This window comes from Schistocerca serialis, chromosome 7 (assembly GCF_023864345.2).
Source record: "Schistocerca serialis cubense isolate TAMUIC-IGC-003099 chromosome 7, iqSchSeri2.2, whole genome shotgun sequence".
NCBI lineage: Eukaryota > Metazoa > Arthropoda > Insecta > Orthoptera > Acrididae > Schistocerca > Schistocerca serialis.
In genome coordinates, this window is record NC_064644.1 from 389,308,769 (window position 1) to 389,331,981 (window position 23,213).

The window sequence follows — 23,213 nt, forward strand, 5'->3', positions numbered from 1 at the left end:
TTAATCGACGTACTGATGCACAGTTTGACAGAAAGTGAAGGTCGACAGTTTGTATATAAAGTTGGTGTTCGAGAAACAAAGTTGACTCTAATTTACTCATTTTCACTTGTTTAATTTACACTTGAAATAAATTAAATTGTTTTCTTCACAATATTACATTTATTTGATGAGACGAATCCTAAACAACATGAAAATATCAATGACAAAGCAGATATTATTGTTAGTTACGTTTGAAATGAAGTATGTTCACATATTAAAGTCAGTAGAACTTACATCAGAGCCATCTGTTATTCAGTAAAGAAATGACACATGAGTGAGAGGTAGGTTCATATTCGCGTGAGAGACTAAGATTAGAATAAGAAGCTGCAGTTTGATAACGAGCAGACTGCTCCATCTGCGACCATTGAGTTTTATCTCAGTGAGTCAGCCGCGAGGTTTCATACAGATAGGAGTTACACAACAGCTCTCGCCTGAAGGCAGTTTTGAGAGATCGATTTTTGTTTATTTTTCAACCGATTTTAAAAATTCATAATTATGTCATAAACTATTAAAAATTCTCAGTTAAAATTCTGTGCTGTGCGTCATATGTCAAATTCTTTTTACCATACAGTACTATATACGCAAGTGTCTCATTCGGAATTTTATCAGTTAAACTTGCACAAAGTTCCATAGTTATTTCCTACTTGTAACAATATTTTTTCTACGAGTCATGTTGATCACATTGATAGTTATTAAATTATATGGAGTTACGACAGTGCCTGCTTTAAATAGTGTAACTCGTCTAAAATCGAGAAATGCACTGTAAGCTTTCAGAAAATTATTTGGAGGATTAATATTCCACATTTCGTATCTTCAAATTTTCAGGTATAAATTCTGTAACTTAACGTGTTCGAATAATGAAGATTCATGTAACAGAGTATTTTTACATTTTGTCTGAAATGTAACAAATATGAAATAAGACATATCAGATTCTGTAGGCTTATAGAAATTTTTAATATTCAACTCAAAAGTCTTGTGACAACTTAATCCTGCAACTTTACAGGTTGAAGTTCATTTACAGACATTAGGATAATTGGATTTTTCAGTACATTTTCTCGTTGTTCTCAATTCGGTTCATATTTAACAAGTGGTACATGAATCTCCATAGATTGTACAACCATTTTACATTCTTTTGGAAGTGTTTCTTTTATTTCAACATTAGCTTGGTTGAAATGAGGCCATCGTAAAATAGCATGTTCAGTACTTGACCTCCAAGTAAAAATTACAGTCAGATCACCTTCCCACGTAATTTTCTTACAATCTAAAAAAAAACCGCCAAGTATCCAAGTGGATAAAGTACTTCATTTTTCTTACTCTTTATTTTCTCATTACTAAAAATAGAGCCTTCCATACTTACCAGTAACAAACGAAGTCAAATTTAACAGAGGTGGTGAATAAATAAAAGGATTTTCAGTAAAATACAATTTCATTTCTTTACGGTTATAAAATTAAACAGTTGTGCCACGTAATTATCGATTAATTTTTTATTGGATTTTCTATCGTATGTTGGATAATCTGTACATCAACTCCAGTTCTACTGAAGCCCATGTATAAATGTGCATGGTTTTGGTGTACCGTTCATCATCAATATTTATATTAATTTCTGCATTTGTGCTGGGTACATTTAAATTATTTTACTTTTCTCATTCACAGGGAATGAGTGAAACTGGTAACTCTCGATTTTGTTCATGGTTTATTAAGGAAAATTTTTTATTAAGAGTCAGCAAAAGAAATCTGAGCCGTGGCGGCTCTAATGTTGGCGGTACGGCATTCCACTGGCGCCACTAATTTCTTAGGTTGCCAATGTCGAGTCGATCGTGTGTCGCGAGCTAAGGTCTATGGTCGAAGTATGTTACTGGTTTGGCAGGGTTTGGTGAGGCAGTTGGCTGAGGGGCTTGAGCTGCGACCATTGAGTTTTATCTCAGTCAGCCGTGAGGTTTCATACAGATAGCAGTTACAAAACAGCTCTCACCCGAAGGCAGTTTTGAGATCCTATATTACTTATAAAGATAAACTGTCGACCCTTGCCTTGACTCACAGTCATTAGATACTAAATTTTCTGCGAAATTTGTCTGCTCATTCCTTGTGGGCTGTGATAGCCATCTGCTATAGCTCTCAGCTTACTTTCAATTTTGGGCAATAGTATACTTACTACGGATTGTGTCGAAGTTTCTGCACGGGCCGGAGTGGCCGTGCGGTTCTAGGCGCTACAGTCTGGAGCCGAGCGACCGCTAAGGTCACAGGTTGGAATCCTGCCTCGGGCATGGATGTGTGTGATGTTCTTAGGTTAGTTAGGTTTAAGTAGTTCTAGGCGACTGATGACCTCCGATAGTGCTCAGAGCCATTTGAACCATTAACTCATCTTGAAATCAGGGCAATTGTATACAGGGTGGTCCATTGATAGTGACTGGGCCAAATATCTCACGAAATAAGCATCAAACCTAAAAACTACAAAGAACGAAACTCGTCTAGCTTGAAGGGGGAAACCAGATGGCGCTATGGTTGGCCCGCTAGATGCCGCTGCCATAGGTCAAACGGATATTACAGCGCCATCTATCAAAATGCGAAAAAAGTGGTCCAACTAAAACATTCATATTTCGTTACATACTACACGAATATGTAATAAAAATGGGGGTACTTATTTAAAAAACGCAGTTGATATCGGTTTGTCCTATGGCAGCGCCATCTAGCAGGCCAACCATAGCGCCATCTGGTTTCCCACTTCAAGTTAGACAAGTTTTGTTCTTTGCAGTTTTTTCGTTGGACGCTTATTTCGTGAGATATTTGGCCTGGTCACGATCAATGGACCACCCTGTATTTACTAAGCGTTGTTGTTGTTAATGTTTGGTTGCAATACATGGATGGACATTTCTGTTTAAAATTTATACCTTTCCAGTTGATCTGTTTGAGATACTGTTGTACTGTTCACAGGATTTTTATTAAGGGTTATGAATTGCTAAGTGGCCTTACAGCAACTACAACCAGAGGCGTATTTTGTGAGCAACCTGATATCTGGATGAATGTTGTCCAACTGTGTAATGATCAGTTAGGCTTGCAACTTGTTAGTACATTTAACAGCTCTTATTGCAATTCATTGTGTTGAAAGAATTGTTTACTGAACCAGCTTGCTCCCACACCTAGTTGATGTGGCTTTTCTTGTTTTGGGAACTCTGTGCTTTTAATGGCATAATTGTTAAAGATTTTTTTAAACATTTGATCCTGTTCAACTTTTGATCAGATTTTTGATTCTTTTAATAAGTTTGTAAATTGCAACATTAATGTTGTCATTAAGTAATAAAGTGTGTTGCACAAAACTGGTGATAAATGTGAGGGGTCCACCTTCCACATTATTCTGTTCAGCTAGCCCAAGCCTACTTTCAGGTATCACAGACTTTTACATCAGCAAATAGCTGACTTTAATCTGCAACTAAGGACTAAGACGTTTCTGAAACAACTGTTACACAAGCACCATTAAAATCAAACTGTAAATTCATCAGTTATAGTAATTTCTAAATCTTGAATAGGATCAAAAAAAGGAATATTTACGGATAAATTTGGTTCATAAATTATTGATACACTGAATTTAAAAATAGTTTCTTGATGAAAATGATATGTTTTACAAACATTCCATCAGCTAGATTAAAAATTATATTAATTAATTAAAATGGAATAATTTTAGGAACATCATTACCAATGGTCTTTTTATTGGATTCAATAACTTGATCATTAAAACCTAAAATTTGTCCACTACTATGCTTAATATCCTCCTATAAATTTACATTGCTGTCAACAGTTACTCTGTTTAAAATTTTGTCTGCTTTATTGCGGATATTTCACTTTCTTGTGTGTATAAAGTTTTCTAATTTTTTAAACTAAACTTACCAACAGGAATTTCAATTGATTCTGTCACAGTACAATTTATTATTTTTCAACATAATATTCACAGTTAAAAAATTTGAATAAAAGCCAACAAATGCCACAATATTCTAACTTTCTCATATAGGTACAGTTAATCTTTTTTTGGGTGGGGGTGGGGGGGGGGGGAGGGACAGATGATTTATCACTCAACTGAAATAGACGACCCATTTGCAGTATGGTTGTTGTTGTTGTTGTCCTCAGTCCATTTGCAGTAATACAATTTTATTTAATTAAATGAAACCTGATTTGGAACCGAAAATTATAATTCCTGAGAAGAAATCTAAATACAAGCATGGTAAACTTTTTCAAAGTTCCATTCAATGTGCAATCGTAGGGACCAAGCGGTTGTGGAAAAACGACTTTAATGATTGACAATTACATTCTACCATCTGGATGGTTGAATTGGAATAAAATTGATCATTTGTACATTTATTCTAAGAGCTGAGATCAACCAGAATACTCGGAATTTATGAAAATGTATGAAAAAGAAACTGAAGATAAGTATAACAAAAAATTGCTACTTTTACTGGAAATAATGAGGAAATTATTTCATTAGATGACTGTCAAAATAATTCAGTTGTCATTGACGACTTCATTCTTTAGAATCAAGGTATAGTCAAAGAGTACTTCACTAGAGGTAGACATAAAGCAACAGATTGTTTTTACTTAGTTCAAATTTATTGAAAAATATGAAAATAATTACTCCAAGGTAATCTTAATTTTTTAAATATTTTCAGGCAAGATGACACAACTTAAATCATACTTTCTGTGAGTTCATCGGAGGTGATTTAAAGAAGTTTGATGGTAAAAAAATGTAGCAAATGCCGGAAGCTCTGGAAAATCAAATGAAGGCAAATTCAGAAATAACATAAACATTTGATAAACTTTGAACAAGATGGTTAAACATAACATAAATGTTAAACAAGAACATTAGACATTTAAGACTAATTTTAATGTTTTTTATCTGTATTAAATCTTTGAAAAGAATGACACAGAGGTTGTTAAAAAACTAAACGAAATACAAAGAAAGTTGAAGTTTGAAAGAATAATTCAAGTTTGGGAAAAAAACCAAGAACAGAATATGACAAATATAAAAAAGATCAACCAGTTATCGACACAATCAAATAATTAAAACCAGGAATCCAAGGTTTGGATGACAATTTCCTGAAAGCTACTGCAGAAAATAGAGAGCCTGGAAACCAAATGATTCTTTATTTTCATCATTACATGATTGGTCAGAAAATGATATTGGTAAGTGTATCTATACATTAAGTGAATCAAAAATACAATATGCACTGCATAAATGTAAAGAAGAGAGAAAAAGACAGCTCAAATTCAGGGCACAGTTACAAAGTAAATGAGAATGATGTTAAATAATGAAGGAGAGTGATGTTAGAAAAATTTTAAATGATGTTAGAAAAATATTCAGTGTTGTCAGAAAAATAAATGTAAGTTATGGTGTATCAATGTATGCAAAAATGTAATTTGCATGTGACAAATTGATATTGTAGTGAATGGCATATACCAATTGCGAGAATCGGACGTTCTGTGTTACAAACACATCCGTGTGTCTTGCCAAACCAAAGATTTGTTTTGTGGAATATTTGTGAAGGAAATGGAGGGATTAGACATATGAGAGGAAGAGAGAGATTGTGTTGTTGTAGGACGCCATTATGGTATATAGTAAATGTTCAAATAGTCTTTTGCACAAAATAAAAATCCAATAACTAACATCAAGTACTGAAGGTGTGCATATATCCATACCGAAATTAAATAATTATCACAGTACAGATATCACTAGATGTAGATCGCTCAGAGGTAAAGTTTGCAACAATAGTGCGAACCTGCATTTTCCACAATCATAATTCGTCGAGAGATTATCTCCGAATTAATAAACTTTAACTTGCTGAATTCCTGGACCTACTGTACAGACTTGTCAAACAACACAGCACATAGTTGTGCCTAACGGTCTGCGTAGTGACTAAAGGTTTTAGAGATTTCAGGGTGGAGCAGATAATGACGAGGAATTTCCACAAGATAGCCACTGGGCAATACACCTCTTGCTCTCCCGTGGCATTTAAAACAAATTATTTATGTTTTCCAGGTTTCCAGGAAAGTAAGATAAACGGAAATAAGGAAGTAAGCTGAACCAACTAAATCAATAATTAAAATAAAAGCACACATAAAGAATATTTATTAACAATAACAAATAAATAAAAAATAATGTTCATCAACTAATGATTAATAGTAATATACTAAATTGGCGTCCAGGTACAGAAAGTCAAACAATTAGCAATTGTTGAATATATTGTATTTCACTATTATATGGTAATCCATATATTGTGTGTGTGTGTTTCATGTACAATACTTAATATTGGTGGAGTCTGGTCGTGTGAACTGAGCAGTTCCAATACCCACTGCAGAACTTCACATCACTCTAAACTGTATAAGGCAAGCACACACAATGATCAACATTCTTGTCTCATTCTGGGTCTGTGATCTGAATATTCGCAACTTGTACATTGTAGAATAGAGTTATATTTTCAGTTCATTTCTGTATTTTATTCAGAAGTAGTCATAGACAATTATTCTGTGCATTCTTTTCAGGAGAATTTTTTATGTGTAGTATAATTAGGTGCATAACTGCAAATAGATTTTTTGATTCCTAACTGGGTTATAGCCTTGACTCAATCACAAATTAAAATGCATAAAGATAAAGATAAGATAAAGATAAGATAAGATAAGATAAAGATAAGATAAAGATAAGATAAAGATAAGATAAGATAAAGATAAGATAAAGATAAAGAATTCATGGTGAAGAAATAAAAACTTTGAGGTTCGCCGATGACATTGTAATTCTGTCAGAGACAGCAAAGGACTTGGAAGAGCAGTTGAATGGAATGGACAGTGTCTTGAAAGGAGGATATAAGATGAACATCAACAAAAGCAAAACGAGGATAATGGAATGTAGTCTAATTAAGTCGGGTGATGCTGAGGGAATTAGATTAGGAAATGAGACACTTAAAGTAGTAAAGGAGTTTTGCTATTTGGGGAGCAAAATAACTGATGATGGTCGAAGTAGAGAGGATATAAAATGTAGACTGGCAATGGCAAGGAAATCGTTTCTGAAGAAGAGAAATTTGTTAACATCTAGTATAGATTTAAGTGTCAGGAAGTTGTTTCTGAAAGTATTTGTATGGAGTGTAGCCATGTATGGAAGTGAAACATGGATGATAAATAGTTTGGACAAGAAGAGAATAGAAGCTTTCGAAATGTGGTGCTACAGAAGAATGCTGAAGATAAGGTGGGTAGATCACGTAACTAATGAGGAGGTACTGAATAGGATTGGGGAGAAGAGAGGTTTGTGGCACAACTTGACTAGAAGAAGGGATCGGTTGGTAGGACATGTCCTGAGGCATCAAGGGATCACAAATTTAGCATTGGAGGGCAGCGTGGAGGGTAAAAATCGTAGGGGGAGACCAAGAGATGAATACACTAAGCAGATTCAGAAGGATGTAGGTTGCAGTAGGTACTGGGAGATGAAGAAGCTTGCACAGGATAGAGTAGCATGGAGAGCTGCATCAAACCAGTCTCAGGACTGAAGACCACAACAACAACAACAAAGATAAAGTTTCTGAGGTGCAGGAAATCTGTGAAATTCCTAGTGCAGAGGAGATTGCACCTTCGTCTCAACAGAAGACAAACCCTTTAACTTTAGTTTTGGATCAGCTGAGACATGTCTGTCTCGGTAGCGACAATATTACAAAAGCAAATGGATACGGCAGTAGTGGTGCAGGACATGTCACAGAAACAAGGTGACATGTCACAGAAACAAGCTGATATGTCAACGCACTGGTGGTACAAACACTATCGCAAAAGCAAACTGGTATGTCAGCGGTGTTACAAACTGTATCACTGAAGCAAGCAGATATGTGCCGAAAACAAATTGACGTGTGAGCTGCAATTCAGGCAACAGTTATCCAGCAACAATAAATCTCAAATGAGGTAACGGAACTGCGAAATACGCAAAAGCAGTTTCCTCCAGAAATTCAAGAGATTAGCCAAGAAATGCAAACCATTAGATCGAAGCAGGAGGAAGTAGAAATTTCCGTAGGAGAATTAACAGAAACTGTGTCTAGCATAGCTTCTGGGTGTGATCAGTTAATGCAAGCAAATTTCAGAAAGCACCAACAAGATTTCTCAGCTATACTAGATGATAGGGCATCCAGCTAAAGAACAGCAGTTGACGCAATGTATAGATGAAAACATAAAAGAAGCGGTAAGCGATTTGCTTATTGACAGCTTGCGAGGTGCCGGAGGTAGCAGTGTATGTAACACTAAATTCTTCTAGAATCTTCATATGCAAATGATGCTCTAAGCCCCTCCTTTTCTAACTCCGACTTTTGCTGTTGCACATGGATTAAGAAGAAATGCGAACTGACTGTAATCGACCCTGCAAGTGGAGTAGAAAAGAGTTTGGCACCTGCAATAATTTAATTTTATATAAATTAATTTGATAAAGGAAAGTTTCATTAACGTAGTCAGAAATGAAATGGTTGCTCTACCGATCTACAGAATGAAAGTTCTGTCCAAAATAACAATTTGATTTATTACGACTAAACTCAAAATAATAAACAAAACACATGAAACATTTACAAATTGGATACTCAAATAAATGCTGTGAAGGTGAAGTTGTCCACAAAGTAGCTTGTGACATTTATGATTAAGTGGTATGTGGAGCCAATTCCTAGCAACACAAATCTTAAGAGAAACACCCAGACAACCCAACATTAACTGCTGCTACAGTAGTGAGAACTCAGCAGACAGAGCCACGTTAGAAAAGACGAGAACAGGTGCGCTCTGCTGAGCTCGGATTATCACATAGCAAACTTCCCTAATCTGCATGTGCTGTGGACAAAAATTACCAAGCTATCTTCTTAACTGCAAGGACACGATCTGGCGTACCGGAGGCGATGGCTGGTTGCTTCGACGTCCCGTCGTGGTGATGATAATGTCACGAGTATAGCCCGAAACAAATTATCCTGGTCTGGTTGTTCCAGACTAAAGACTTCTTAGCAACACAAATGCGCCTCTGAGGGAGACGAAGAAGGCTCGCCACACAATCACTGATGGTACAGTAATTGATTTTAACAAGCGAAGTCACACAGTAACTCCGATAGAGTCAACTTTAGCCAAAACTGCTCAAGATGGACAACATAGCTCGCTTGTATGCAGAACGCTCAATTGCCAACTGTACACAGAAAGTTACGTTGAAGTCGAAACTTCAGCAACTTCGTCAAACAGTTACAATTAAATGAAAGTATATTAGACAGCCAACGGAAGGCAGGCTGTCCAGAGCACCGAGAGCTCAGTCTTGTAACCTACTCTGACTGAAAGGCAAAAGCCGACTCTACCAAGAGCATCCGTACAACTCTAACGCAGAACATTACTGCCCCCACCACAGTGGCCACAGTTAAACGTCCCAATCATCAACTCGAAAACCGGGGGAAAATTTCATTCTATTGCCGAAGCACTACTATTCCACCAATGGAAATACTTTGCGCCAATTTTGGTACGTCAAGGAGCTATCCCCTGGGTAAGCCAATCACAGTTATGATTTTGCAGAAAACGCGGGAACTTGCCCACCAAGACTGCCTGGGAACACAAATCATTCCCACGCCTCGCTGGTAGCCCGTCAGAAAGTGTTTTCACTAAGTTTCTGCGAAGTAACGGAATCTCGAACCCCAGCCCCTCCTTCAGGCCCCTGTGGGCGTGTCGCCCCCGCTCTTACGACAATGTCGGCGTCTGGACAGCATCCACTAGATTCCCTCACAGCTGTCAGCATAACCCTTTCAAGATCAACAGAACCCGCCTGTCACTGCACCACCCAGGTGACAAGAGATGCTGCGTGGGAATTCCACGTGTGAAGGAATAGCAACTTTTCACCGCAAGCAATTAGAGAGGAAAATATTCATATCTTCTGACTTCTCAATACTAGCCTTGTAATGACGATACTCGGCTATCCTTCCCCAAATCGAATTACTCAGAGTAAGATATAAACATGAGAGGGGGGCAAGTCACTGTGTGCATCGTAAAGGCATGCCACCTCTCAAGCTTACCAATTTCAGAGAATATTAAGGAAGAAATTAAGGAGGAAAAAGAACAATTAGGAGCGAATTTCACACAATGGAACGACGAAATAGTCCATTCTGTCGAAAATATTTCTAAAGATGTGGAACAGATTCGAGCGGCAGTAAAAGACTAGAAACGAGATATTTGAAGCAGAGCGAACGCAGGCCTCAAGCCACGAATCATGTTTTGGTAACAGACATGCTTCGCCTATGGGAAAAGTAAATTGCAACGGAATGCATGCAGTGCCACAAGCTAATAATATGTATGCAGCAATACTAATAGAAGAAGAATTGTTGAAGCATCGGCAATTTCAGCCGTTCTCACCTGACCGAAAATCAATAACCTGGTCGTATTCATACGAGGATTTCGTAGAGCATTACCAAGGGTACGGGCAGAAGCGCAAAAGATTAGCTACGTTTCAGATTATATCCAAGGTAATAGCTCGTTATGGGCCACGTATATGATGGATACATGCGAAACTTAGAGGAATTTGAGAAGGTGTTTCTCGCTGAGTGTTGGTCCTGTGGCGTGCCAGAACGATTACGGAGAAAAGTATTTATCCCATTACACTTCTGTGCAAAATTTGGAAATCTATGGCGATACTCTGAGAAGTATTTAAACAAAGCCAGATACTGGAATGAGCCTATAACGCATAAGGATATTTTGCGGATTTTGAAGGCGAAACTTCTGTATGAGACGCGATAAAAATTAGTACACGCATCAGAGGACAATCTAGAAAAATTTATGTCAGTCTTGGACTCCATTAACTTGATCCAAGAAAATATTAAGGCAAGAGCAGATAGACACATCTTGCACTTGCAGACGAATAATGCCTATGGCAGCCATGAGGGGAATCAGCTGATTCAAAAAACAAATGCGAGTCACGCCCCACAGCATTTCGATAATTATGACCAACATCGTAACCAGCGTAACGGCAATGGAAATAATTTCCGTTATGGTAAAAACAGACATAATAGACGTGATAGAAGATACAATCCAGGATATGATGTAAATCCGAATACTACGAATTGGCAAAACAGTAACAGAGGCAGTCTTCTGTGCCAATGAATGACGGGAGACAACAGACACCAGTTATTGTAAAGAGTGAAAGAGTGTGATTCATGCAAATCAGTCGCACTCGGAAAAATAATTCAGACCGAATCGCGCTTTGGAGGAGCAGCCAAGGAAGGGCATAAGGGCTGTGGGTAGGAAGTTCGTATGATGAGATATAATGAGGGAAAGTTAATAGAAGGGGAGCTTTGTGCCAACACAACCAAATGTACAGAAGAATGCTTACCACGACCCATGTCTGCAATTAAAGTTATAACAGATGGCATTCCAGTGACAATAGTTTTGGATACGATCACATCTGTAAATGCAGTATCTCTGAAACTATTTACTAAATTAATGAAGAAGACCCAATTACCGACTTTTCCTGCACAACACTGCAAAATACTAGGAGCGTTTGGCACGAGATCCCAACCTATGAATATGCAGACGATGCTAAAATTGAATATAGGAAATGCAGCAATAACATGCACATTCCTAGTAGTTGATAAATTAGTAGTCCACTCTGTCCTTGGAGTAGAGACTGTACAGGAGAAGGACGCAAGATTAGACTTCTGTACCAGGAAGGTAAATTTTTGGATCGAGGGAGCCCTATCCCAGGTAGACTTGCCAAGGAAAGAGGGAAAACATGGAATATACTGTCGAGGGGCAAAGTTACAATTAATAATAAAAGAGCGCCGCGAATTTAGTTCGGTTAGAGTAATGCAGGTAGTAGGAGAATGCAAGCAGATACAACAGAAGTTAAGGGAGCCAGAGCACCTTAAGGAAGTCAAAAGACACAATTGTCTGCTCTACTATGTAAGTATACAAGAGTAGTCGAAGAGCAACCAGGTACTATCAAGGGTTATACATGTCATCTGAATGTCAAGCCACGCAGAACATACTGCCATAGTTTGTATCCCTTTCCTTGGAAACTACTCAATGCAGTAGATCAACAAATACAGAGGATTTTAGACTGGAATCTGATTGAACCTACAAACAGTCCACTTCTTGTTGTGCCAAAACCAGGTGGAAAAGTATGTCTAGCACTCGATTCTTGTGTAGTTAACACAATTATTGTACCAGTATGTACTCACCCAGAAAATATAGATGACCTGATTCAAAAGTTCAGTGGAGTGAGGTATTTTACAACAGTTGATTTGTGTGATTCATACTGGCAGGTCAAGTTAGATGAAGATTCAAGAAAGTATACTGCAATTGTATACACCAGTAGGAGTTATCATTTCAAGGTTCTTCCATTTGGTTTGAATACCAGTGCAGGAGTATTCATATCTGCGTTGGATGCAGCAGTAGGACCTGAACTAAGGAGTCATGTAACATTATTTGTCGATGACGTCCTGATAGCTACAGATACTTGGGAAGAACACGTTAATATACTGACACGAGTATTGGAGAGATTTTCTAGTGTGGGAATTACAGTGAATCTACAAAAGTCACATTTTTGCCAGAAGAAAATAAAATTCTTAGGACATTTGATAAATTCAGGAGGTATTTTACCCGATGAAAAGTAGATTAGTGCAATAAAAAAAATTTCCTGTTCCTAGAACGAAAAGCCAGTTAAAAGGATTTTTAGGTATCACATGGCTTTTTCGTCGATTCATTGAGGATCAGTCGATGGATTCTGAGCCATTATTGAATTTGCTAAGGAAGAATGTGCGTTGGCAGTGGACTGAGAATAGACAACGAGCATTCGGAGCAATCAAGCAAGCTTTGTCCAACGTGAAGATTCTATTTTAACCTGATATGTCTGTTGAATTTGGATTAATGACTGATGCTTCATCTGTTGGTTTGCGTGTATGTCTGTTCCAAATTCGAATAATAAATCGCAAACCCACCTTTTCCCCAATAACTTTTGCTAGTAGGACACTGTCAAGTTGCGAGAGATCTTATACTACACAGAGCAGGAGGCTCTTGCAGTAGTGTGGGTGTTCAAAAAGTTTCATTATTATTTATGTGAAGCAAGAACCACAGTATATTGTGACCATCAAGCTTTTAACACTTTATAAACCTGTAAGCTGTTACAAGCAAGATTAGGAAGATGGACGGTCGGTCTTCAGGAATACCAATTTCGTATTGTATATATTGAAGGAAAGGAGAATATCATAGCATATGCAACATCCCATCTTCCAGAAGGATTAGGAGAAGGCATCATCTCGGATTAAAATGAAGACGAGTTTCCAATATTATCGATGAGAGATCAAGTAAACTGAAGATACTGTTTAGAGTTTTGTGGAGATATGACCAGACTCCAACAATGTGATCCAAGGCGGATAAACATTCAACAGGAATTAGAAGATGCATAAGTCAACACTATAAGGTAGTGAATGATGTGCTATTTCATCGTCAGAGCAAAATGAATCAGAGTTGGTGTGTGTGTATCCACGAAGAATATGAAGACAGGTTAATAACGTATACACACAACACTTGGGGACATTTTCGTGTTGTCAAATGTAAAATGAGAATGTGCTGTAACTTTCGAGACTTCCGTAGGAAAGAAGGAGGGTGCTGAGAAAAAGTGTCATACATCAGAAAATAAAACGGTACAACAGTAGTACAAAAGGCCTGTTACATTCAAACATTCCTGAAAAACCGCTAGCTGTTTTATCGAGTGGTTTCTGTGGACCATTACGGAGGGCAACAAGAGGCTGTAAATATATTTTGTAGCTTTCTTAGGCGTATTTACCAGATATGTAAAATTCTATCCAATGAAAAACGCTGCTGCAGCACCAATTCTGAATCGCCTATTCAATGACTACATTCCGCGCCTTGGCAAGCCGAATGCGGTTATATCCGACAATGCTATAAATTTTACCGGTATAGGTGCATTACCCTGAGCAAATATAACAAATCTTGACTTCCAAATATAATCTGGGGGCTAACACGATTGGCAGGGTTTTTCGTGAATCAAACAGATTTATGCGAACCTATTGCCATGTGGAACAAAGACGATGGACAGAATATCTCGATACCTTTGAGTAAATCATGAACAGTTTACCTCATATGACCACAAACTTTACACCAGCTGAACTAATGTTTGAGAGAATAGAAAGAAATGAATGGATGGATAAGATTCTGAAGATACCACAAGAAGAAACCATTAGCAAAATAAAATCAGAACAGCAATCACATTGAAAAGGCAAGAAAAAGGAAGACAGATTTTGACAAGAGGATATTACAAAGACAATTCTTTTGCATTGGGGAACGAGTATTATTATGTACACATCCACGTGCATCATTACTAAACAAAACAAATAAGAAATGGCAATTCATGTACAAAGAACCATTTGAGGTAATTGGGATACCAAATCCAGGAGCATATCTATTAGAACATCCTGAAGCAACAAATATAAATGGATTATATCCCCACCATGATTTTAAAAAGTGTCATTCCTGGAGGAACGAAGGAGTGGCAGAGAAAAAAAATAATTTTAACCAAGAATAGTATAAGAATTTTTTTTATAATTTCAGATGAGCGTATGATGATTCAACAGAAATGCATATGAGATAATTCATAGTGATTATGTAAATATATATATATATATATATATATATATGTTTTGTTTCAGCAACATGATTTTTAGTTTTGTTAATTATGATAATTCTTAATTCGAGTTAAGAGTATATTTATTAGTGGATATCTGTTCCAGTTCTTCATGAAAATGTTAGTATTAGGTACATGAGAAATTCACGTCAAGAGCATATGGCAACATATACTCAAGGCTGTGGCATATGACTACAGGCGATTAAATATTTTACAGACAATGGTCAGTCCACTTGGTGGATTTTTTACGAAATTTAGTTGAGATAGATTTCAAACCAGGATATAAGGAAGGACGATGTTGGAACAGGTTGAGTGTGTCTGTTGAGGAGTGTCTGAAATGATGTTTTCATTATTTAAAGTAAGTGTTACGAAAACTCATTAAGAGAACTGACTAAGCTGCATTTCTGTAGATTCAGGGTTAGTAAATAAATTTGTAACTGAATTCAGTAAAAGTTAGAATCAGTTTTGAAGACTGACAGAAGTGCGGATTAGTGACGTATATTGTGAACAACAATTACCAGGTGCAATATAAGCTATGAACATGTGCTGGTGCAGTGTCATAAAAAGGAACTTGCAAAGAGCCACAAGAGTGATTATCTTGTTTGCTTAAGAACAAAAGTACATCCAAGTGCGACCTATACAGTAACGATTATTATCTTTCATTAAAATACACTCCTGGAAATGGAAAAAAGAACACATTGACACCGGTGTGTCAGACCCACCATACTTGCTCCGGACACTGCGAGAGGGCTGTAGAAGCAATGATCACACGCACGGCACAGCGGACACACCAGGAACCGCGGTGTTGGCCGTCGAATGGCGCTAGCTGCGCAGCATTTGTGCACCGCCGCCGTCAGTGTCAGCCAGTTTGCCGTGGCATACGGAGCTCCATCGCAGTCTTTAACACTGGTAGCATGCCACGACAGCGTGGACGTGAACCGTATGTGCAGTTGACGGACTTTGAGCGAGGGCGTGTAGTGGGCATGCGGGAGGCCGGGTGGACGTACCGCCGAATTGCTCAACACGTGGGGCGTGAGGTCTCCACAGTACATCGATGTTGTCGCCAGTGGTCGGCGGAAGGCGCACGTGCCCGTCGACCTGGGACCGGACCGCAGCGACGCACGGATGCACGCCAAGACCGTAGGATCCTACGCGGTGCCGTAGGGGACCGCACCGCCACTTCCCAGCAAATTAGGGACACTGTTGCTCCTGGGGTATCGGCGAGGACCATTCGCAACCGTCTCCATGAAGCTGGGCTACGGTCCCGCACACCGTTAGGCCGTCTTCCGCTCACGCCCCAACATCGTGCAGCCCGCCTCCAGTGGTGTCGCGACAGGCGTGAATGGAGGGACGAACGGAGACGTGTCGTCTTCAGCGATGAGAGTCGCTTCTGCCTTGGTGCCAATGATGGTCGTATGCGTGTTTGGCGCCGTGCAGGTGAGCGCCACAATCAGGACTGCATACGACCGAGGCACACAGGGCCAACACCCGGCATCATGGTGTGGGGAGCGATCTCCTACACTGGCCGTACACCACTGGTGATCGTCGAGGGGACACTGAATAGTGCACGGTACATCCAAACCGTCATCGAACCCATCGTTCTACCATTCCTAGACCGGCAAGGGAACTTGCTGTTCCAACAGGACAGTGCACGTCCGGATGTATCCCGTGCCACCCAACGTGCTCTAGAAGGTGTAAGTCAACTACCCTGGCCAGCAAGATCTCCGGATCTGTCCCCCGTTGAGCATGTTTGGGACTGGATGAAGCGTCGTCTCACGCGGTCTGCACGTCCAGCACGAACGCTGGTCCAACTGAGGCGCCAGGTGGAAATGGCATGGCAAGCCGTTCCACAGGACTACATCCAGCATCTCTACGATCGTCTCCATGGGAGAATAGCAGCCTGCATTGCTGCAAAAGGTGGATATACACTGTACTAGCGCCGACATTGTGAATGCTCTGTTGCCTGTGTCTATGTGCCTGTGGTTCTGTCAGTGTGATCATGTGATGTATCTGACCCCAGGAATGTGTCAATAAAGTTTCCCCTTCCTGGGACAATGAATTCACGGTGTTCTTATTTCAATTTCCAGGAGTGTAGTATGTGAAGACACAAAAGGAAATTAGCACCAGAGTTTACCATGGATAACTTGAGTGTGTTGATATGGTACTCCAATATTCATAAGTGACTAATATGAACAAAAATTGGTGAATGTGACGAAAGATTACCCGATTTCTGATTAATAAAGTTGGGTACTACTTCTTCCAACTCTCTGAATTCAGACTAGTAGCGTGAGAATAAAAAGTATATGTACTAACCCATTCTTTCACAGCGCTTTTCCGTCAGTAATGATTAGCATTGATACTTGTTCTGGGGTGTGTTACGTGTTCACACATCACCACCCTGTGAATGGCTGATACAGCCTTTCTTCTATCTGATGATCAATCCTGTTCCTGACCATCCTGACCATCCCACACACAGTAGCAAGGGGGTCATCTACTGTCTATCCCCTCATCTGCCCTACACCTTCCTCAAGGTGTCGTGCTGATGTCGCTAACGAGATATCTTCACATTTGTTTATGCGTTACTCCAACAATGTAAGAACACATTATATAAAGACACTTTCATATCTGTCAGTTAAAATTTTAGATAATTTTTGTAAATTACTAGGTGGAACCAGCCTTGTTCCAGGTTTCCCCTGGTTTCCCTTAGGAACCTTCACCTGAATGGGAAGGCTATCTTGATCAGAAGTCCATGGCCACATTAGCCGTTTACAGAGTTACTTGACTGGTTAACGTCAAATTATTTAACCTTATGATCAGTAGTGAGTGATTATGGAATCTACTCAGATTACATAAGTGGTAAAAGTTGGCAACAGCCACAAGCACATTCCTCTCAGTAATATAGTAGTAAAACAGTATAGCCATTTTTTATTGTAATTTTGGCCCTAAATTGTCTAAGAAAAGAAAATTCGCGCCCAAGAGGGCCAATATGGTGTATCAAGGTATGCAAAACCCTAATTTGAGTGCAGCAAATTGATATTGTGGTGAACAGCATATACCAATTGTGAGAATCGGACGTTCCATGCTGTGAATGCATCTCTGTATCTAACCAAACCAAAAAATTTTTATTTTATGGGCTCTTTGTAAAGGAAATGGAGAGAGAAGACATGTGAGAGGACGAGAGAGATCATATTGTTCTGAGACGCCATTATGGTGTATAGTAAATGTTCAAATAGTCTTTTGCACAAAATAAAAATACAATAACTAACATCAAGTATTCAACAGATGTATATCTCTGTACCAAAATTACTTAACTATCATGGTATAAATATTAGGAGATGTAGATCGCTCTGAGGTGAAGTTTGCAATGATAGAGCAAACCGCAGTTTCCGTAGTCATAATTCGTCGAGAGATTATCTCTGATTTAATAAACTTTAACTTGCTCAATTGCTGGACCTATTATACACACTTATCAAACAATGTAGCACACTGTTGTGCTGAAAGATCTGCTTAGCGAGTAAAGGTTTTAGAGATTTCAGGTGGAGCAGATAACGACGAGGAATTTCCATGAGATCGCCGCTGAAGAATACACCTCTTGCTCTCCTGTGGTATTTAAAACGAATTGTTTGTATTTTCCAATTTTTCAGGAAAGTGGAGGGAAAAAGAAATAAGGAACTAAGCTAGCCCAACTAAAACAAATAACTAAACGAATAATAAAAAATTAAAGCACACATAAAAAATATTTACTAACAATAATAAATAAAGAAAGAACATTTTTAACTAACTAACCAATAGTAATACAGGGTGATTCAAAAAGAATACCACAACTTTAGGAATTTAAAACTCTGCAGCGACAAAAGGCAGAGCTAAGCACTATCTGTCGGCGAATTAAGGGAGCTATAAAGTTTCATTTAGTTGTACATTTGTTCGCTTGAGGCGCTGTTGACTAGGCGTCAGCGTCAGTTGATGCTAAGATGGCGACCGCTCAACAGAAAGCTTTTTGTGTTATTGAGTACGGCAGAAGTGAATCGATGACAGTTGTTCAGCGTGCATTTCGAACGAAGTATGGTGTTAAACCTCCTGATAGGTGGTGTATTAAACGTTGGTGTAAACAGTTTACAGAGAATGGGTGTTTGTGCAAAGGGAAAAGTTCTGGACGGCCGAGAACGAGTGATGAAAATGTAGCACGCATCCAGCAAGCATTTGTTCGCAGCCCAGGAAAATCGACTCGCAGAGCTAGCAGAGAGCTGCAAATTCCACAATCAACTGTATGGAGAGTCCTACGAAAAAGATTAGTTATGAAACCTTATCGTCTGAAATTGGTTCAAGCACTGTCTGCAGCTGATAAGATTAAAAGAATCGATTTCTGTGATTTTATCCTTGCTCAAATGGAAACAGATGAATCTTTCGTTTCAAAGATTGTGTTTAGTGATGAAGCAACTTTCCACACTAACGGGAAAGTCAACCGTCACAATGTCTGTATATGGGGCACTGAGAATCTGCGGGAAACAACTCAGTATGAACGTGACTCGCCTAAGGTGAACGTTTTCTGTGCCATTTCAGCCAATAAAGTTTTTGGTCCCTTTTTCTTCGAAGGTGCTACTGTAACTGGACTACAGTATCTGGAGATGTTAGAGAATTGGCTGTTCCCTCAGCTCGAACAAGAAGCACCACATTGGCACTTATCTGTTTGTAACTACCTGAACGTCAACTACCCGAGGCGATGGATCGGCAGCCAGGCAGCCCGTGACAGAGCACTACATCACTGGCCTCCAAGAAGCCCTGATCTTACCCCCTGCGATTTTTTCTTATGGGGGTATGTTAAGGATATGGTGTTTCGGCCACCTCTCCCAGCCACCATTGATGATTTGAAACGAGAAATAACAGCAGCTATCCAAACTGTTACGCCTGATATGCTACAGAGAGTGTGGAACGAGTTGGAGTATTGGGTTGATATTGCTCGAGTGTCTGGAGGGGGCCATATTGAACATCTCTGAACTTGTTTTTGAGTGAAAAAAAACCTTTTTAAATACTCTTTGTAATGATGTATAACAGAAGGTTATATTATGTTTCTTTCATTTAATACACATTTTTAAAGTTGTGGTATTCTTTTTGAATCACCCTGTATATTAAAAAGTGAAAGAATGTTAATGTGTATCAACCACTGTGAAGATACAACTTTTGGATTAAGATCTGTTGGTCAGTTTATTATCAGCTATCATGAAAATAACTGTAGGTCATAAACAATATAAGGCTATAGATGGATTAATTAATCTTTTAACATAAAAACATATTATAGACAATATGGGTAAAAAATTTGATGGTGTTAATTTATCTAATAATGCAGATATGCTACACCATTAAACGGTATAATTTTCTGCCAATAAACCAAATAGAACAAAATCAAGTAGAGGAAAAAATACATAAACGTCTGATAAACAAATGTTGATTATTATTTCCCAAACTTAAGAAGAGAAAATATAGTTGATGCAGATTTGAGTTCAGGTGACAAATCAGGTGAAGGTCTACTATAGAAATATTCAGAAAAACCAATCAAGTATGTTTGGATGGATGATGTTTGTCAGTTAACCAACACATTATCAGTAATTCATGGAGAGATAATTAACTGGAAATAAAAATTATCATAATTAAAAAGTTGGAATAGCTCACATATTAATAAATAAATGTTGTGATTTTATCAGCAACAATCCAAAACGGATCCATACTTGATTAGATTTTTGAATAATCTCCTTCACACACTTTGGCAAAACATGGAAAAGAATTAATAAATACTATAATTAACAAATTACCACTTGAAATGCATCTTCACAAATTACTGTGGTCCTGGAACAAGATTAGAATAAAGACTACATAGAGGTGATAAAGGAATTAATCCAGTAGACGAAGATTGTAAGAAACATTATATTGCATTTAAAGACAAGAAACATATGGAAAAAAGACATGAAGCAGATGAAGAACTTCAGTTAATTACAAAGAGAGAGTGTATTCTGAAGATGCTTTACTTGGTGAAGCTAGAACAATAATGTATGGACAACAAAAATTAGGAATAGGTTTCAATCTTGATGAAATTGGATAGTTTTGTGAAATTATTAATAATTTTGTATTTATATAAATGATTATCTTTAGTATTGATTATACTTTGCTGTCTAGTGATAAAATAAAACCAAAATCGATTAAAGATAAATTAAATAATGAACAATTAAATAGTATTGATAACTTTTAAACTGAAGTATGAAAAAGAAAGAGAGACAATAAAACATGTGGTAACTTAAACATAACTTTAGGTATACATCCTGTAAAAAAGGTTACTGAATATCTAACAAGAAAGACAATGTCCCGAACTAAAAAAACATAAAGCAGGATTTTTAGCTTCACTATTGTCTGCATTACCATATCTAGCAACTACTGGATCACTAGCTGGTGTTTCTGCAGCCATTGCAAATGCAGTAACAAACAAAAAGAAAGCTGATAAAGAATTAGAAGACCAAAAAACACATAATTTGAGAATAAAAAATAAAGCTGGCACTGGAATGAAGAAAAGTATAAAAACATCCAAAAAACAATCGATTTATATACAAATCCATTAAGTAATTCTGATATAGAAAAACTTGCTAAGGAGTTGAAAATCAGACACTACTGTGGAATATTCACGATTGATGAATTACCCAATAAAGCAAAAAGTCTTATATGTTGAATAGTAAATTTAGATACATCTGAGCATGTTGGTACTCACTGGATTCATTAGTATAAACTGGAAAATATAAAACTTGTTATTGCTTCATTTGGTAGTAATACACTAAAGAATAAGTAAATTATTTAGGAAAAAATGACTTATGTTTAAAAGTCTAAAGAAAACTCAATTTAAACAAATTTATTTGCAGTCATTTATATTTATTTGTTATAAAACTGTTGTTAGATAATTATGATTTTAATGATATTTTGTATTTAATAATTGGACATTTTTGGAAATAAACTACACCAGCCTAAAGGTGGTATGAGTATTGGAAAAATAAGCTTGAAAACATAAAAAATGAGTTAGAAGCAAAAATTGATCCAAAAATAGAAAGTATAATTAAACATTTTCAGAAGCAATTACATTACATTTATAAAGTAATTGAAGGATACATTGGTTTGAAAGATAGAAGATAAGTGGATTTAAAAGATCCTTCAGGTGGCTATTATGCAGCTAGAAAACAATATTTACAAAATAAGTTAATCAGTCTTGTTAGAAATCGAGTAAACAAGTATTCGAACACAGCTCTGTAACAATGTCACTTCAACACATTTTAATGAAAAGATTAATCAACTTTATAAAACAAATCTAACTAATTACTTCATAAAAAAAGGAAGTAGAGAAAACTTTTTCAGATTAATTCTCAAGGGCAGATTTAACACTGTACCTAAGACAGTTAAGCACCTTCAGAAAAGTATGTGTGTCAGACAAAAATTGAAATTTCATTTCGTTAGGGATGACGAAATATTGAAATATACATTTGCATACAACATAAAAATCAAGAGAACTATTTTATTTGGGACCAGTATAGTTGGTGGTTTGTCGTGAACTGATTTTAAATTAGAGATAAAAAGACATAATATGGACAAATTGGAAGTTTTTTGTCCAGCTCCATTAAATAATTCGTTACTTGAAATGAAAATGGAAAACAAATTATTTATAGCTCTAAATAAGTCTATAAGAGTTGTATCTGTTGCAGGTGAATTACTCATGTTAGGTGTACTTATTTAAGAATAAAATGATGAAAGAATGGAAAAATAATTTAAATTTGTCACATTTTTATCTGTATAAATGGACAATCAAGCTTCCCCATCACTCCTTCAGGACAATCACATCTGCTGTTGGAAGTGTAATCTAGACGTTAATACATATAAATCGTTCCATATATGTACCTGTCGTGCCAGAGACATGTAGATATAGGCTCATGTATGTACTGTATATCAAAACAGGCGTCAAGAGAAACAATTCAATTGTCAAATGCTCGGAATGTGCTGTAAAAAGGTGACATTTCCGTGTGTTACAGTAAGAGAAGCTGCGGACACTTACAACGAGCCACACGTTTCCGGTTCCTTTGTAGGGGCGAGGGAAGCTAGACTTTGCTACAAGGGACCACATATGGTGAAAACGTCTATGGACTTACCTGAAATTTGGGGAGATCTCAACGTGATGCTGAATATACGGGATGGCCTTTGAAATGTGTGACGCACGATGTGGTTCCAGTACCACATGTCGGAAATGACGGGCCTTTCCGTTGTAGCATTAGAAACTCTCATTCACGCACTCGCCTATACACATTATCCTATGGAGCAGCTCTATGGACATTTTGACAACATGAAATTCGTCTTTGTCTAAAAAAACCCAACTTTACTGTCTAGCCATATTGCACCAATGGACTTACGAGTAGCGTGCACAACAAACATTGCTTAATATATGTGACTCTAGCCCTGCAAGAGGCATGTAGCTGTTATTCTGTAATAATGGCGC